The sequence below is a fragment of the Silurus aristotelis genome, assembly GCF_946808225.1.
Source record: "Silurus aristotelis genome assembly, chromosome: 17".
NCBI lineage: Eukaryota > Metazoa > Chordata > Actinopteri > Siluriformes > Siluridae > Silurus > Silurus aristotelis.
In genome coordinates this window covers 16554471-16573259 of record NC_139590.1, presented here as the reverse complement: position 1 = coordinate 16573259, position 18789 = coordinate 16554471, and the positions used below count along the sequence as shown (strand labels likewise).

Here is an 18789-nt window from a genome sequence, read left to right as displayed (position 1 = left end):
TGGAGCTGATTTCTTCTGACATATGGCTTGGTGTCAGTATGTCAGAGTGTGTGGTTGTGCGAGTTGGATAGTGTTTCAGTTTCATCACCTCTTTACAGTCAATGCAGGAATGAAAGCTACAATGTGGGCGGCCCACAGCACTGACCGCAGGTTTCATGTGAACATTCGGCTCATACCATGATAAAGTCATAAGAGGATAGTTTGAAGCAGTTCATTACACTCAGTATTATTCAGTATGCAGCATTTTTACCATTTGTGAAGATTACAATTGCTTTTATTAAAAAGCAAAGTTCTGAGCATTATTCAGTTTTCGTTTGATCTTGGACTTGTGGTCTTGCACTGTCATCAGAAGTGTGCCTTGCGGTTTCTGTGGTATGAAATTCACTGGCTCTCTTCCTCATTCCTTTATTACAAATGGAAGAAGCAGTATGTGATCACAAGCTAAAATGATTGTGGCTGCCGTTTGCATGTCGGTGGGCCTCTATGAAACAAAAAGGTTTATTTCGTATGTGCTGTTTCTCGACTTATACCTGCCACATTTGGTACTACAACATTAACTTCCATTTACTCATCACCCTCAGCTCTTTGGACACTATGTTTTAGCCTTTAGGTTTAGAATTGTTGGTCTAAATAACATGTGGTTGTTGTTGAATGTTGAGGTGGTGAAGTAGTTGTAGAGAATCAGGGATTTTTGAGGGAATATCTTAAAACAGAAGTGAGTTTGAATTTAAATCTTAAACAAACAATCTGTATGTTTTGTTTAATCAATACCAAAATAGAAAAGAGAGAACTAAAAATTAAAGAAAATGTGTCTGGTTGAGATCAAGAGGAGATAGTATATATTTATACCTCAGGCTAAGTGACACAGGCCTGTTATTATAGAAGAAGAATGTGTAAGTGCATAGACACAAATCAATACAGAGGTGGAGTAAGTTTGTCCATTTGCTATTACAAAAGCTGAATTTTTGCTTGATAATGTAAATGCTTAAAGGGATCACACTGTGAAAATGCAGAAAGAAACTAAATATTGTCCCATTATGAGATAGAGAAGAAGGAACTTTTTTGTTTCTTTATAGATATGTTTTTAAAATATATTATGTACATTTGATTTAATACGTAATTGCCCTAAATCAGTTTTTTTTTTTATTTTTTTTTTTACAAAAATCAAAGCACAATATCTGTAACAGCTTAGCAAGAACCAAGGAAAAGCACTGAGCAGGTGCTGAGTCAGAGCAAGAAGAATGTGAGAAGTATGGGGAGCATGCGATAGCGTGTGAGTGAGTGTGTGTGTGGAGATATAAGCCAGAGTGAGTAAGCCAAGAGAAGGTGGGGGTGGAGACTCTCTGAGGATTGCGTGCGGACATCAAATGTTTACCTGTAACAAAAAAAAGAGGAGAAGGTGAGGCCAGGAAAGAAAGCAGGGTGAAAAAACGGCTGTGGTTTACAGGAGTAGGCGGGGACCCAAAGCCAAAAGCATGAGCTTCGCACGCAACTTAACAATACAACCTTTATGAACGCTGTATTGCGTAGGCAGGTGAGCACACACGCTTACATTGTCAATGGAATTTGAATAGCAGAATTTGCTTATCTCAAGTAGTAGGTCTCACTTTGAAAAAAGTTCATTTTTAAAATGCCTACACACAAAAATACCCTTAACACATTACAAATAACAGGAATTAGCCTTATGCTTTAATGAAGGTCAAAGATTTCCCTCTTGCATTAATAATGCTTTTTAATTACTGGTACTACCTGTATATATAAAATAAGGAGCATAAAACTGTGGAGCTTAGATCTGATCTGTTCTTTACATCAAAAATATATTTATATAAATGATTGTTTTATGTGAATATAAAACATTTTTTAAATGTATAACTGGTCAAATATATACTAGTAAATTTATACAGTGTATATATATATATATATATATATATATATATATATATATATATATATATATATATATATATATATATATTACAAATAAAAGGATTTATCAATTTTTTAATTATTACAATCCCATTTCAATCTAAAATACAGTATGTCTAAATAAACTGTAACCTTAAGATTATCTGCAGTAATTCAGTAGTAAAATGGTTCTCTTCATATTTTGTTCATTGTTTTACATTATGCCTTGTACTAGGTGAGCGGTGATCCAGTGAAAAATTACTTTCTAAACAAAGAATCTTATTTTTTTAATTATTCTGATAAGAGTACAATAATAAAATACATAAACGTTCTTTCTAAAAAAAAAAAGACAATAAAAAAGTCAGATTCTTGTTTGGTGTTTGATGAGGCACGCTGATGGGATTCTTGTGCATTTATAACAGATTCTGTCTGTGACTTGAGGTGTTTATGGCTAATTTGTGGGCTTGTGATATGATGGTGGGTGTGTGTGAGTGAAATGTGAGTGCTTTAGTTTGTATGTACAAGTCTTTACGTGTGTGTGTGTGTGTGTGTGTGTGTGTGTGTGTGTGTGTGTGTGTGTGTGTGTGTGTGTGGAAGGTGCTGATACACTCGCACGCGTCTCTGGCTCTCCACCTTTCTAGAGCAAGGCAGTAAGAGAGCAGGCACAATGAGCCGCATTGTTCTGTTGGCAGGCCCCTGCGTGCTCACACTCCCTCCTCTACCTGCACTCGCAGACAGGTGTATTCCTCCGTGTCACGCATAGCCACTGTGCCAACACCCTGTATTAAACCTTGCCGTGCAAGACACTGATGTAGGATCAGCTCTCTTAAAGTTATCTTTATTCTAGTGAAGACTGAAGATAACAGCTGATCTTAAATCACCACTCTGCCTTTTGTCATTAAAATATATACAGTATGCAGTATATTGTGGTTTAGCCTTAAGCCTTAAGAAATATTTGTTGCTAGAACTTTTTGCTTGAACGAAATTACTAAACTGAATCACATCTTTGTTATCACATTCTTATTTTATTATTTGGAATTTTTAAGATGATCTAAACCAATAAAAATAATGTGTGAATAGACTAATCTTCTAATTGTTTGGAGTGGAAAAAGCAAACAAGGTTGAACTGTGTAGACTAAGTGTTTCAACAAAGGTTGACAAAGTCATGTGTACTAGTCATTGATCATTAATTATTCAGCTTTGACTGTTCCGAGCAGTCCTTGAGGTCAAAACTTCAAGTCAGTGAGGACAAACCCCACTAATGTTTAATATGAAACAGCCTCAAGAATACACAATCTGCCATCATTTCCATTTTAATTAAATTCAGGTTGTTTCCTGTCTGGCCCTCTTGCCCTTCCAGCTTTGAACTATAGTGGTTTTAAGTGGGATATTTCCCACAGCAAGTTCCAGAATCTTTCAGGAAATAGACATGCTGGCCCAGTGTTGCCCTTTAACTTGGCAACCCAACATCGCAATTCAATTCCAAGTTTTCTGGCTTCTGTTTATGAAACAATTGCCAGATGAATAGCAAATAGTAAAAAAGACATGGCTAGTGAAAGGAAAGCAGTAAAAAGTGAACAGGTGTCTATGTGTAAAGCATATATCTACTTTACTGTTCAGCACATAGGAAGACAAAACCACATTTCTGCTTTTTGGCACTCTTATATGTTGGATCCCACAAACACCAAGCTTGGTTAGTAATTGCTGCAATCTAATCCTCCACTTTTGCTAAACCCATCATTGAGGCTGGATCATGAGACCACATGGGGAAACATTTGTGTCCTGCCTTGCTGAATGAAACCCTGTGTTATACATAACATTCCACATACAGTAGGGACATCTCTCAGTCTCAAGCTCTAATGAGTTCGATAGATCCACAATCACAAGATACATAAATAAAAAAAATAAAAATAAAAAAATTTTCTTCTAAGGACTCTAACACTGATCAAGTCATTTTTCTAATCCCCAAATAGATCTGTGTCATGAGCAGCCTTAAAGATATTATTTTTGCTTGAGCTTCTGAACTATTTGTGGAACTTATTACTTTGTCATACTGATTACATTTTTTTATTACATTATTGCTGATGAATTTGATCAAAGTTTTTGGAGAAAACGCTTATTCTACGTTACTGACAATTCATATATGCCCCAAAACATACATATATACATACATAGATTAAGCTTGTTCTGTTCAGTTCACCCATGACTGAAGTTTTTTTGTGAAACAGAATAGCAATAACAGTGCAAGAATTCAGAGCATTGTCACAGGCATGCTGTTAGTAAAAGAAAAGCAGCATGCATAATCAAGTTCTGTTTACTTTTTTCCCAAAAAAACAATACTGTGATTTTATAATCATTCTGATTGCTTACAGTAGGTGTATTAATTGTGTTAATGAACATAGTCAAGTTGCATAAGTGAAAAGTTATTTACTTTAATGGTAGTAGTAACAAATAATCACAAAAATACTAATGCGATGTTAAACAATGATTTTAAAAAAAACTTGGTATCTAGTTCAGTTTGCAATAATCATTACAATGATCTTATAAGTCTGACCTAAACACTTAAGGGACACCAAACATGCAAGACAGGAGGGAAAAAAACCTACACAGCAGTGCAGTGCTTAAGGAATGCAAGCCAGGAATGTTGTTGAGTTACCATAAAGGGGTTTAGATGGCTGAAAACAATGTCTTTGTGTTTTCATTCAGGGTTCTAGTCACGCAACTCTATGCATGGAAATCTCCAACAACTTTTCAACCTGGATACACAAGCAAGCAATCAAGTACCTGCAATTGACAGAATCGCGTGCAATTCAGGTACCCCTGGATTGCCCTGGAAAAGGGCCAGTAAAGGTGGTTTTGAAAAGAAGTAGTGGATCCAGGAACGGAATCATTTGCAGACTTAATACACAATAGTACAAAATATTTAAATAGCCCAATAATATGTAATTGATTTCTCAAAAATATACCACATTCCAACATTTTTGGATAGAAACTGGATTTATGTTACCACTGCTGAATATTTTACATCTTGTACATCTTTACACTACATCCTTGATAAACCATCTGTGTGGACCAATAATAGCATTCATTCCAAAGGCATTTGCTCAGAATTTCCCCAGAAATCCTGCTGCATTAAATGCCCTTTTACTAATTTCCTGTTTGGAATTTATTTGAATACACATGCATTAAAGTTCCAACAAAGAACTAGTTTCAATTCAAATAATCTATTAATCCACAACTGCATCTGTATATGAATTAAATTATCTTGGTGGAATGAGTGGAAATAAAAAAATAATTTATACCTTGATTTATTTAGCTACTAAATTCAAGAACAAAAAAAATTAAGTAGCATTTCTAACAATTTTGCAGTAATGGATTAAAACTTACTTTTTCGAATGTAAAGTTCATAGTTAATTTATTGCATTCCAATAAAATATCAATTTATGTTTTTTACTAAATATAAAGTTGATATTATAATAAATTGCAGCGGGACTGGCATTCCACCCCATCCCATTCTATCTCATCTCATTCCATTATACACACTGTCTTGTGCTAAAAAATTCAATAATGACGTCCTGCATGATAAACAAATAACCAATGACACCCATGCTAAACTGCTATTTGTCATGTTGTGTTTAGCTGAAGTCACAGACAAACAAGGTTCTGAAAGTAATTTTCCTTGGTTAAAATGCTGATTATTGACAAGCTGAAAGTGTGTTGTACCTTTTTCTAGGCATATCATCAGTATAGGAGTTTAAGATTAATCCATGACAAAGTCATTAATATCAATGATTTATAGCTCCAATGTACCATGTTTTTTGTGTGGTTCCCCTGGGTTTTCCAGTTTCCTCCCACTACACATTGACTACACTTAATTGCCTGTAGGTGTAAGTGAGTGGGTGAATGCATGCTTGAATGATGTCCTGTGAAAGTGTTGTACCTTTTTGTATTGCACCCAGTGTTCCCAGAATTTGCTATGGAATTACGTCAACCTTAACCCAAATAGGGCAGGTTTTTTTTTTTAATTAATGGATTTTTTTTGTATTCAATAAAGAAAAATCAGTGTAAAATTACATGGAGGAATTCACTAGGATTCTCCATGTATTATATTTGAGATTTATCTTCCTATCAAGCGCAATTGTAAACCAAATCATGTCAAAGCTGGCAAATACTTCTGCAATAACCAAATGGCAAAATTTGTCTGGCCCACTTAGGGGCCACATAATTACTTTAGTTCTGGCCCAGTATATGCATGGTTCCTTGGCTCAGATCAGGCCCACATACTGTAATCTGTGTATTACCTCTATCAGTAGATAACACAAAAATCACTTTAATAAAAAATATTTACTTTTTTTCTTGCCATTTAAAACATTTATAACAATACTAAAGACTGAACATTCAATTACTTACTTTTTTGCACATAAAATAACTCCTCTTGAAAATAAAAAGAATTCATAGGATTTAACCGCCAATACCACAAAACTTTTTTGTCACTCGTTTCATTTCTTTAATTTTAGTAGTGGAATGCCTGTGGTGTAATGGACTCGAAAGTGGATACACACAGCTCCATCGATTATGAAAGTACAACTGTGTTCAGCCAAAGACTGTCCCATATAGGTTAAGCCAACTGTCAGCCAAAACTCTTGTGAACAGTTAAATCTATTATATTTTTGCTGTAGTGAATTTCTATCAGAATCGGCCCAAATGCACTTCCTATCTGAGTAATTAGGAAAATAAATGTTCAATGAGGTATAGTTAGCCCTTTACAAACTTTATACAAATTCAACCCCTAATTCAACCCTTCCAGTTTAGGCAATTCCCAGTTCCTAAAACACTGAAACACAGAAAGAGATACTGATATAAGTACAGATAGTGGTGTTGTGTTACACTCCTACTGTGCAGAAGTGTCATCATCTATTGAATTACTGGTCAATTATATTTTCTTTATTAGATTTTGGAAATAGTCATTTGGAAGCAAATTCTTGGGCTGATATTAGTTCCCAGTCTGGCCTCTGATTCAGTCCAATCGTTTTAATCTTACACATAACACGCTCTATGCACCTAGCTTTCATTAGCGGATGTGTTGTACAGCGCTTTAGGAATCCAGTTCCGGGAATCCACTCCTCTTTTTTCTCACACAGTGTTTCAGACTTTCAGATTCCTGAAATAAAAAAAAAAGCGCGCCTGGAGGTGAGTAAGACGAGTGAGGTAAGAGAAACAAGCAGAGCATTCATGAGAAGGTGATTCAAAGCGCCGACGCTGTTCTCTCTCACTCTTACGACAGCTGATAATTATCTTACTCAACAGTGTTTAGGCGAGAGGCTCACACGCTATGCCCCCCCACCCGCAGTGATTATTAAGTGTCATAGATTTTGTATAATAAAAACACTGAAATCTTTAATACACTTATAACACAGCATTAGCAAAGGCCAGTTTAGTGATTTTGGGGCTCTGTGTTTTCGGCAGAAATCATATAATAAAAATAATTAAAAAAAATAATACGTATAAGTTGCATTTTTTGGGGGGCTCTTGACTTCTAGGTGCCCAAGATGGTTGGCTTAATTTGTCTAGTCAAAATGAAATAGATAAAAAAAAATTTTTATTTGTAACAAATTAGAACCTTCAGCGTTTTATATATATATATTGAGTAATCAGGTCATATTTTCGCACCACTTATTCTGTTATTCTAATTATTTATGCACTTTCCAAAAATCTAGATGAAGTGGAGTACTTTCGAATCCCACGTGTTCCTGTAAGTGAGGTTTTCATTGCCACTTAAGAGGAGCTCTCCAAAGAGAACTGCATTCCCCAGCATGCTTTGTGTTCGTGAGTCAGGTGAACTTGGCAGATGGTTACACGTGCAGCAGAGTGTAATGAGTGGGATTTCCTGAGCGCTGCATTCGAGCGCAGGAGGAACTCGAGGCAGAGTCGAAGCTGCGTCCTTTTTACATCTGTCACATCGGAGCCAGTGAAGTATACTGAACAACACAGCGCGTGGATTCCATATCCAGCTTCATCGCGATTTTCGGAGCTGGGTTACAAAACTTTCGCGAAGTTTATCACCATTTTCGGGATTTAATTCATTCCTTGTGTCCTTTTAACGGATATTTGTAATAGTTCTGTATTTTTTTGCCAGCCGGATACAGTATGCACGTAGAGGATTTTCCCCTTTTCCTTCTTCTTTTTGAATACATTTGGATACATCCTGCATTTATTTTATTGATGTTTTGTTCACACTTGGCATGTCGATCATTCCTGGATATAAACTATGGATGTGGAGGATACGCACTCTCCGGGAAAAGGATGGATGTGTGCAGGGATCCCGGGAATGTCCATGCCTTTTTTGGGATACACAGAAGCACGCGCTCAATCTGGAGTTCTTTTGCTCCCGCGCTTGATTTTGGATTTTTGGAATCTGTTTTATGGATGATAACCGTGTTTGATCACTGAAGAAGTAATGCACCTTTTAAAATTCCCTCTGCTTGTGTAAAGCTGTCAGAGATGACAAAAAAATACCAACCCACCAGCAGGAGGTACAGTGTCCTTGTTTCCCACTTACAGTATATAACCTTTAAGATTGTTGGAAAAATGTATTACATATTTATATATATTTCATAGTTGGTCAATGAGGATTGTGCTTGTAGAACACGCATATGGAGAAATAATGCATGTATGCTTTATACTCTTTATGCTTTTACATTGCAGGAACTTGAAAAAAAAAGAATATAAAGAAAATGCCTTATACTCATAGATTCACCTGTTGGATACAATTGTGCTTTATCCCGTTACTCCCGCATGAATGTATTTAGTAAAACAGCGCCAACCAAGGCGCTTTTAAAAGACCTATGTGGTTGTGGGTTCAATGTGTGAATGCTATTTAGGTACAGTATGACTAATATTGTGTGTTTGCTCTACTTTCCTTTTCCAAACAAACTAATGAATGCATAGTTTGTTTAAACCAAGTTACACCAGTTTGCCATATGCACTCTGTCTTTAAAATCTTTATTTAAATTTTTATTGTAATAAATTCATTGACTGTGTCAAAGAATTTTCATGGGAAAGAAAGACACTGGATTAGAAACCAGTTTACTACTGGGAGAGTAGTTTTTGTAATAGAGGAAGCAGGACCATCACTTTTGAATAGGTTTGCCTACATATTGGTGTGATTAAAGGTTTAATTGACATTGTGTGAGACTTGACACCTTGTGTACAGTGACACCACTCAGGTGTGACTAAAGAAACATGATGTGGTTTCTACTGATACCTGGGGAAGCATGAGACACAAGGCGCCTGTTTATGCTGCCAATTTGTCAAAGAGTGGACAGGGAGCTGTAAACGCTGACCCGTGTTAAGGTTGTTCGGTCAAAGCAACATTTCTGCACAGAGTGGAATCGGTTCATCATTGCGATGGTCTCATAGCTGGAGTAGTTTTGTGCACAGAGTATTTTGGAACAAGGGGAAACAATGATGGAACTGTTTGTATTGGCAAAACTGCTGCTTTTGTTGGATAGCGAGTGTTCTCACACGAACAAGATGTGTACCAAAGTTCTGCTCTTAGAGACCCCACCCTGCCCACCCAGATCTTTTTAGAGCACACCATTAGACCTCTTTCCCTCCAGCTAAAAGGATTTAGGGGTTGAGTAGTGGGAATGGCCCACACCCACTCTATTCTTCAAAAGAACAACGCAGTAGAATAGCCTCCTGAAGACAGGCAAGCTGTCACAGGGAAGCCTGCTGTTTGCAAATGGCTGAGTGGGTGTGAGTGGAGACATACTGTATAGCATAGAGCATTTCACCAAATGAATACAATGTTTGAGAGGTTTTAATGTTGCAATGAATGAATGTTAAGAGACTAGAAATAAATGCTGGTTGTTTGCAAAAGCAACATATTAACTAATTCTAAGTAATATTTATTAATTTGCCAAGTTGATTTTTTTAGCCATATACAGGTGATGGGGTCACAGTAAACACCTTTGCCCTCAGGATTTCTCTCAGGCCGTTGGGATAAGCCGGAATTCCATGGAACTGGACATGACTAAAACAGGAAAGGACATGTCTTAAGACCCTGACTTCTCTTAAGATTCTGCCTCTCCTTCTCCCTTCTGTAGCCCCTCCATTGTCAACACTGTGGACAGAGACCCCACTATGTGCCTGTATAAAGAACAGGGCAATCTTGCCTCCTTTATGTACCCCCCCTCATTAAAATCCTTTTCTAACAAGACCCCCTTTCTCCACTGAAGAGGGACTCTCTGTCCAATGCCAAATGACTCTCATGGCGGGTATTGATGGTGGGACACTTGCTTGAACAAAAGAAACTGAAGTGTCAAATAAACTTGGTCAAAGACCCCCTGACACTAGAATTCCTTTATCAGCTGCCCTCAGGGTGAGACAAAGACAGATTTTGTGTCCACCAATAAGCATTGATAAAAACCCCAAGCACTTTTTGTAACCCCTCTCCCCAAGCTCAACTTGATAGATTCACATCTTCCTCATACTCTCGTGACCCTTAAACTGGAAAGTGGGAAATGGCTGTGTAGAGGGTGCAGGAATACTTGTCAGCTGTGTTTTGAAGGAACATCTGTTCTATATTTCCAGGCTGGGCTGCATTAAGTTTCTTTAAGGTTTCAAACTGACAGACCTTTGGGTAGAAAATGTTAGAGATGTGATTTCTTTTAAGGTGGTTTGGGTGGTTAAGTGGTCTGTGAAGGTCCAGAAAGGGCCTCGAGGAGGGCAGTGGTGATGCTAAAGAGCTCTGCTGTGGTGTTATGTGATACGGCTGTGGTAAACCACAGTGGAGTTACGTATTAGAACTTTGAAATGCTTCCAGTGCTGTTTTCTTTGGTTGCCAAAAATTACATACAACTCAATCTGCCAGCAGCTGTTTGCACTCATAGGTCTTGATTAACAGTATTTATAATGGAGCTGCTCTTTAAAAGTAATTAATATTTTTTTATACACATAATAGTTTTTATTAGAAGTGGATAAAATGAGTAATTTTAAAGGATATTCTGAAGTAAAATATTAATACAGGAACAATAAAGCAAACTAACAAACTAGAGTTCTTGATAAACCTTATCTTGGTTAGCAGTAGCAAACCAGGCAGGCAATCAGCACATTGTTTTTGTGTTAACAAAATTTTATTTCAACAATCCAGTTTTGCTTGGTATATATTTTTGGAGAATTTGTTTATTTTTTAATTCAATTTCTTTTTTGTAATGTACTCATCTCATTCTACTAGCTAACCTTTCTAAATGTGTATAAAAAAAAAAAGCTAACTAAGCTTGAAGAAGAATATATACCAAATAGCACACTCAATTTGGCTAAATAGCACACTCTTTCCATCAGTTGTCAAATCTGATGAAGTAAACATTGGAGTGCAATATTGTCATTAGAAGTCATTAGAAGTTTCATTATCTTTTGCGAGTTCTTCAGCTGATTTGGTTTAACCTTTTGAAGGATATAGAGTATCCAGTAAATCAAGGAAAAGCAAAATGGGAATCAAATCAGCCTGCACCCTCATTATATAAAGCGCCACAATATATCAAGTTTTTTTTATGCATACATCCTTCCTCTGAAAATCTTTGAGGTGCATCTTGCCAGACCTTCTATTTTGGGTGGTGGGCAATAGTTGAATGGTAAAAGTATTTAAATGTGCTGTGCTTATTAGTGTGTTGGGTATGTTAAGACAGACCCTGAAAAAAAATTCATCATCTGCCATGTGATTATTAATGGATGGGCTTTATAGTAACGTTTGGTGTCAAACTGTCTTTTCCTTGCAAAGTCTAATATACATGTACAACACATACTATAAGTCACTGTAATTTATGTGTTCTGAGAATATTCTGCCATTCACTCCAGTTCCCCAAAAATTTGAGATATGCAAAGAAAAGAATTTCACTGTGCTGTAATGTATATGTGACAAATAAAGGCAATTCTATTCTATTCTATTCTATTCTATTCTATTCTATTCTATTCTATTCTATTCTATTCTATTCCAATGTCCATAGCAATTTATTATATGTGTTAGGTGTATATGACATTAAAGTTAATTTACATTTGTACATTTTACGCATATTTTCCGTGTGTTTAGGAACCCTTATGTGGCCATCCATAAGTACATATTAATGGAATATGTGGTCATTATCAGGAATTAATGGTCAGGTTTCTCTAATATGTTCAGTGTTACATTAAGTTAATTACAAATAAATTCAAGTCTATAGCATTTTACCCATCTTTACAATTGGGTCAATATGTCAGGAAATAGAAATGGATGTATATATGGATGGGCAGCATGGATGGTTGGATGAATATATGGATGGTATCTTGTGTTTACCAGTTCAGCCTACACTGTTTGCTCTTACTGTGTTTGCTTTTTCTTGTGTGATTAGAATGGCTCTACAGTTTATCTGAGCCGGAGAGGTGTCATTTATTAGAGTGTAGAAACAATAAGTAGCTTGTCTTTAGGGTAGTAGGGCCAGAAGTGGGGGTGGAAGGGGTGGAATTTAGGTGGCAGAGTGGCCGAGTCTAAAATTGGGCAGCGTCCGACTAAGAACAAGCGCCTGTCTGATGGAGGCAACTGCTGACCCTTCCTGAGGAAAATGGCACCTTTGTTTAGAGTTGTATGTGTTTGTGGCCGGTGTGTGGGAACATGCTTGTCTGTGTGTGTGTGTGTGTGTGTGTGTGTGTGTGTGTGAGAGAGCGAGCGAGAGGGGGGGTGGGGGGAGGATGAATGACAGTCTGTAGAAGAGGCTAATGCCAGGAGATGTAGGGAAACACGTTTGTTCTAGCTAACTAGTGCAGTCTCTTGAAGGTCTAAATAATTGCCTTGTGTGTTTTACAATTAACATCACAATAGCATTAGTCTCACAGTGCAAACTATTAGTAATGTTGCCTTCACAAGGCATTTGTTTTGTGCTCTCCTAAATGTGTGTATTATTATGAAAACTATCTGAGTTATCAATGTAAAAGACATCAATTCCTTAGCACACATTGGTCAGAAATCTAATATAATTTGGCTTTTGGCTCTAATCACTCATGACAACACCCCTGTTTGAAAAATAGCTTTTACTGCCTCTGTCCCTGCAAACCATCATTTAATTTGATATACTGTTCTATTGAATTGAAACTCTCTCATCTCTTACCTTAAATTTTTTGCCTTTTAGATAGATAGATAGATAGATAGATAGATAGATAGATAGATAGATAGATAGATAGATAGATAGATAGATAGATAGATAGATAGATAGATAGATAGATAGCAAACATAATATATAATGCAGCAGCCTGAATTGTCATTTACTGCAGGGATTATCAATGCTATTAGTTAGCAGTTCTGTCAAAGTTTGCCTGTCTGCTGTTTTTTTGTTTTTATGATCCCACTCTGTGGTAGGTAAAAATCAAGAGGATTGTAAAAGCATATTAAGTAGCTTTGGACAATCTCCAGGACAATTAGGATTGTTAGTAATGACTTATAGCACCCTGCCTTTTCTCTTCATGCCTGATTCTTTTTGTCCCTGCATACACACATGCACACACACACAGACAAACACGCTTGTATAGCTTCACTGAGTCATTGTGGAAGATAAGTTGGTTACTGCCAGTTCAAGCAAAAGATTTGACCAATTTATGCATTAGGAAAAGATAGCACATGACACTCATGATGGAATTTCTTATAATTAAAAAAACATATAACCACTTTTAACCTGGTAAGAAGATGACTAACACATGTCTCTTCCAAAGCATGAAGCGTTAGATTGCTCCCTATGTATCAGCAGCGTATGGATGATGCCTAGTCTGATAGGATAGGATAGGATAGGATAGATAGGAGATGCCTAATCTGTATGCATGAGCTAATGGATACTCTTAATTGGCTATTAATGCACTTATAGATTAAGATGAAACCCATTCAAACTTCCAAGTCAACCCTGAGCATATATTTTTTTACACTCATAAGCGTTTTTGTACAAAAATGCATAACATATGTAGCTTACACAATGCATTAACAATGTAGTTTGCATTGCATACCTGACTGGTCCTGAGTCATTAATGACATCTATTTGTAAATTTCTGCTTTAAGTCTTAGGGTCACTGATGTCCTTGGTTTTATATCTGACATAAGTTAAAAGATTTGCTTGCCTTTGTGAATTTTGTGTATCCACAGGTCAATAGAATAAAGTAGTACTTTAAAAAGCTTACACCTTAGCAACTTTAGTGCACACAATCTATTTCTGTGGTGTTTGATGCCACCATGTGGACAATCGAAGGTTCTGCGTCTGGAGTGCAAGACTCTGTTTCGACCACAAGGTGTTGCTGTTCTACGAATTTTCCATTTTCTGTTTTATTTTTTGTTTTGTTTTTTGTTTTTATGATTCTAAATGGGCAAGAAGAGTAATTGTATGTGTATATGTGTAATATGACGTACATATTACAGGATTAAAATAATAATATTTAAAACAGTTATTCACAAAATACTAATGATGCGAGATTGAAATAAATAGTGACCCATATCTGTTTTAAAATACTTTAAAACACAAAATACAAATAACTATTTTGTTAATTTCTGTCTGTCTGTCTGTCTGTCTGTCTGTCTGTCTGTCTGTCTGTCTGTCTGTCTGTCTGTCCGTCCGTTCGTCCGTCCATTCGTCCGTCCGTCATATACTTTTCTAATTATTTTTTGTTTATTTCCTTTTACATAAAAAAATGAGTAATGTTGAATGAATGGGTAGCAGTATATGCACATATATATAAATTCCTGAGCATAGACAGCTGTTGTGGCATCACCAGGATTTAGACCCACAATCTTGTGAGCAGTGGTGAACAGTAATTTAGTAAATATTATTCATTACTGTATTTAAGTAGGGTTTTGCGTATCTGTTGTTTACTCATACGGTACTGGACTCCATTTAGGGAGACATTTTCTTTAACTTCACTACATTCCAAAGTCAAATATCAACTATATTTTGGGAAACTAGTCATTCTGTTTTATTTATAAGTGGAAAAAAACATAACTGGTCGAGCACGCCGCAATCCACCAATCAGGGTAAAGCGCATGCTTGGTTTTGAACTTGTTTTTTACTTATCACTATTGATGGACCAAGTACACAAACCACGTTCTTGAATAAAAGTATAGATACACTCTGTAAAATATGACTACAGTACAAGTAAAAGTGCTCCCTTTAAACTTTCATTCTAGTAAAAGTACCAAAGTGTTTGCTTTCAAATGTACTTTAGTATCCAAATTACTATGACTTATTATGACTACAATGTTACTATTATAATTTTTGTAATAAGACTCTTTGCTTAATCAACTTAGTTTATGGAAAAAGATGCAAATTTTACTCTTAGCACACCAATCTATTAATATTAAGTATTTCAAATACAAATAATTTGCCTTGATGCTTCGTTTAATCACATTAACACACACAGACCATTGTGTTTCCCAGTGGAGCGTTATTACTGACACACCACCTGCTGAACTTTAGAGCATTCTGGACAGGTAAACGCAGAAGATGCTACAGACTTAAAAAATGGAGGAAAAAAGTGAGGGGCCCGTTTTTACCACACAGGGTTTTTCCCCCTCGTAATTCTGAGTATATTTCTCTCAATTCCAACTTTTTTTCCTCGCAATTCTGCAGAGTCACCCCTTTGTAGTGCCAGAAAGCTTTACACATTAAAAAAGAAAATCGGCTGCAATCAATAAAATCGCATGATATCAAACTAAGCCTCTGATCCCTGAAGAGAACTCTGTCTAACTATCAGCTCTGGAGGAGACGGAACAATACAGATGAAGCAGAGGAGCCTCGTTCATACACCAACAGCTTCAGACTTAAGGCCCACAACATGATTACTGATGGATGCACCCGAAATGCTGGATGTTTACGTGAAATAAAGTCAGAAAACTTTATTTCTAAAGAAAAAAAAGCAGAATTACGATAAATAAACTCAGAATTGCGAAGCAAAAAAGAAATTCGTATTTGCAAGGAAAAAAAAAAAAAAAAGTTTGCGGAATTAAGAACATTTTTTATTTTATTTTTTTTGTGGCAGAAATGGGCTTCCATAGTATTCAGGACAAAGAAAAAGTTTCCAAAGTTTGAGATCATTTTAAACTAAAACACAAAGAAAACTCCGTACAGTGTGTTTACTTTTTTATTATTATTTTTTATTTTATAAAGTAATCAGAAATAAATGTTTATACTCAGCAATAAAATTTTAATTTTTCTAAAAAATTAACAAGTTACTTGTTCATGTTACTATGGTTTGAAAGAGGCAGATGTAGAGGACAGAGGGGTATGAAGACGGATGATCCGTTGTGGCGACCCCTAATGGGAGAAGCCGAAAGAAGAAGAAGACGACTTGTTCATGTTACTGCCTTATTTTCTCTTGTATATTTAGTATTGCTCTTTAATAAATAAAAAACTATTATCCGATTACTCGATTCATTGTTGGAAGAATCATTAGAATACTCAATCACTAAAATAATCGATAGCAACAGCTCTAAATAGAATGATATTGAAATGTAGTGAAGTTAAAGTAAAAGTTTCCCCAAATGGAAATACTTCAGTAAAGTACAGATATGCGAAACACACTTAAATACACAACGAATTACATTTACTTTCTTACTGTCCACCACTATTCAGCATGAACATACAGTTTAGAGTCAGTTCAACAGCAAGGAGACAATTTTTAAAAAGAAATAAATAATGGAAGAAACTCCAGACAGCACACATGGACTTATTTCCACATTTTTTTTATTTTAAGTAGTTGAAAAAAAGGTATTGTTCTCATGATCATTTTAATAGATATCAAACAATGTTTGAATTAATATCATTCTATTAATAAATGAATGTGTAAAAAGTAACATTAAAGTCTTTTACCATAAACTAAATGAATTAAGCAACAGTCTTTTGACAAAAATGATAATAGGAACATTAGAACCATAATAAATCATAGTACTTCAAATACATTTGTACATTTGAAGGCAAATACATTTGTATTAAAGTGAAAGTTTAAAGGGAGCACTGTGCACAATATCCTTCACACACACATCCATCCCTTCCTGCCTAATTCTTGTATATACTGTATATTTATAGTATATACATATATTTAATTTTATATTTTTGATCCCTATTTTTATACTTAGTTATACCATATACTTTATATTTATATATATATATATATATATATATATATATATATATATATATATATATATATATATATATATATATATATAGGTATTTATTTTATTTTTTATATTCTATTTCTATTTACATGTTCATAAAAAGCATTTCCTTGCATGTCGTACTCTGTATGAATGTGTATGTAAAAATGTATGTATTTCCAATATTTTACATGTTTACTTTATTTTTATTTTTTTTTGCAAATAGCCATTAGAAATGCCTTTAACAAAATAAGCTTCCCATTCCAGTCATTCTCATGACTGGAATGGGAAGCTGTCTCAGGGTCTGCAATGGACATTTAATTACACATGCAGACCAGATGTGTTAACACGAGTTCATGTAGAGATGACGCTGTGAGTGTTAACAAAGAATCAATCATGTATAAATCAATCATAATAATCATGTACTAGATGTTTTGTAACGAAAGTTACCTTTTGCTGGTATTAGTTTTATTTGCCCCTATGTATGGAAGCTAATATGACACCCTGTAGATACTACAAATCTACTTTATGTATTCTAAACATAAAGCTTTTGCATTTTGTCCATGTTTTTGCTGTCTGTGTGGGCTTTCTGTGATTGTGTGTCTCAGGGAGGAACATTGTGGTAGGTTGATTGGTTATGCTAGTGCCCAGAGGATGGATATCTCTTTTAAATTAATTTATTCTTTACTATAATTGACAATAAAAACAAAGTCCAAATGTGTTTAGTACTACTACAGTTGTTCAGACAACTTTATTGTTATTCAATTTATCAAAAGGCACGGTCAAATATTATAAAATCTATGTTTAAGATACTGAGAAATGTGAATCTGGACTTGTCTGTTTTCTGTATGTTTGAAGTGGTTAACAGCTGTTTTATGCAACAAGTTTCATTCCTATGCAGTGGAGACATTGCAGTATGAACATGAGAAATTAGGTTTTAGCCACAAAGCTCCATAGGTGGTATGTTTCTGCTTATGTGTCAATCATCACTTGATCATTAGCTTCTTAGACAGTTCTGATTTATAGAAATAAGCAGCTTGGACATGTTTGTTTTATCCATGTGTTCTGGAACATGATAGCTGACAGTTTAAGAGACTTAACCAAGCTTTTTAAATATAATATTCTTTGTCACCACTAGGTGGTAGTGTCTTCTTTCTTATCAGAGCGGTACAACCAAGCTTCTATTTCCTCTTGCTGTGGAAACCTGTTGAAACAGAGCAAAACGCATTGGGTGTGTGAGCTATTTATGAAGTATCTATGAAGTTTTAACTAGGTGTCCCTAATGCTTTTACTTGTTAGACCACAACTGAAATATGTTTGTGGCCAAAAAAATTTCAATGGTAGCGTTTTTTGAGTTTGTGAACTTTTCTTAAGATAAGATATACCTTTAATCGTCCCACAGTGGGAAAATTGATCCTTATCCACTAATGCAGTTTCCGAAAATCATGCTAATGGAAGTTATTTGAAAACATGCTGAAGTTTCTAACCCTGGTCATGGAATACACCATATGTATGTTGGAGCGGGAAAACACAGTAGGTATTCAGGAATAGGGCTGGGAACCTGTGCTGTAATGTACTAATGTCGCAATGCAATGTTCCTTCTTGAAACCTTGCTAATGCACAATCAGAAGGTGGCACTGTGGGTTCATCTAAGTGCACAATGTGTTCAAAGGCTCTAGTGTCTTAAAAGCAGTGGATCCCCCCCCCCCACCCCCATCCCCACA

At 35.7% G+C, this 18789-nt stretch overlaps 2 long non-coding RNA genes across 2 annotated transcripts in view; both read left to right on the top strand.

Annotated features, from left to right (window-relative positions):
- Positions 1-1343: 1343 nt before the first annotated feature.
- On the top strand, positions 1344-5964 carry LOC310740145. Its single transcript, XR_014537590.1, has 2 exons — positions 1344-1534; positions 4612-5964. It is a non-coding gene; the product is annotated as an uncharacterized lncRNA (long non-coding RNA).
- Positions 5965-7622: 1658 nt separating this feature from the next.
- The window catches only part of LOC310739770, a 71430-nt gene continuing 60263 nt past the window's right edge, over positions 7623-18789 (top strand). The window contains exon 1 of the long non-coding RNA XR_014537471.1: positions 7623-8438. This is a non-coding gene — a long non-coding RNA (uncharacterized lncRNA). The remainder of the gene's footprint in view (positions 8439-18789) is intronic.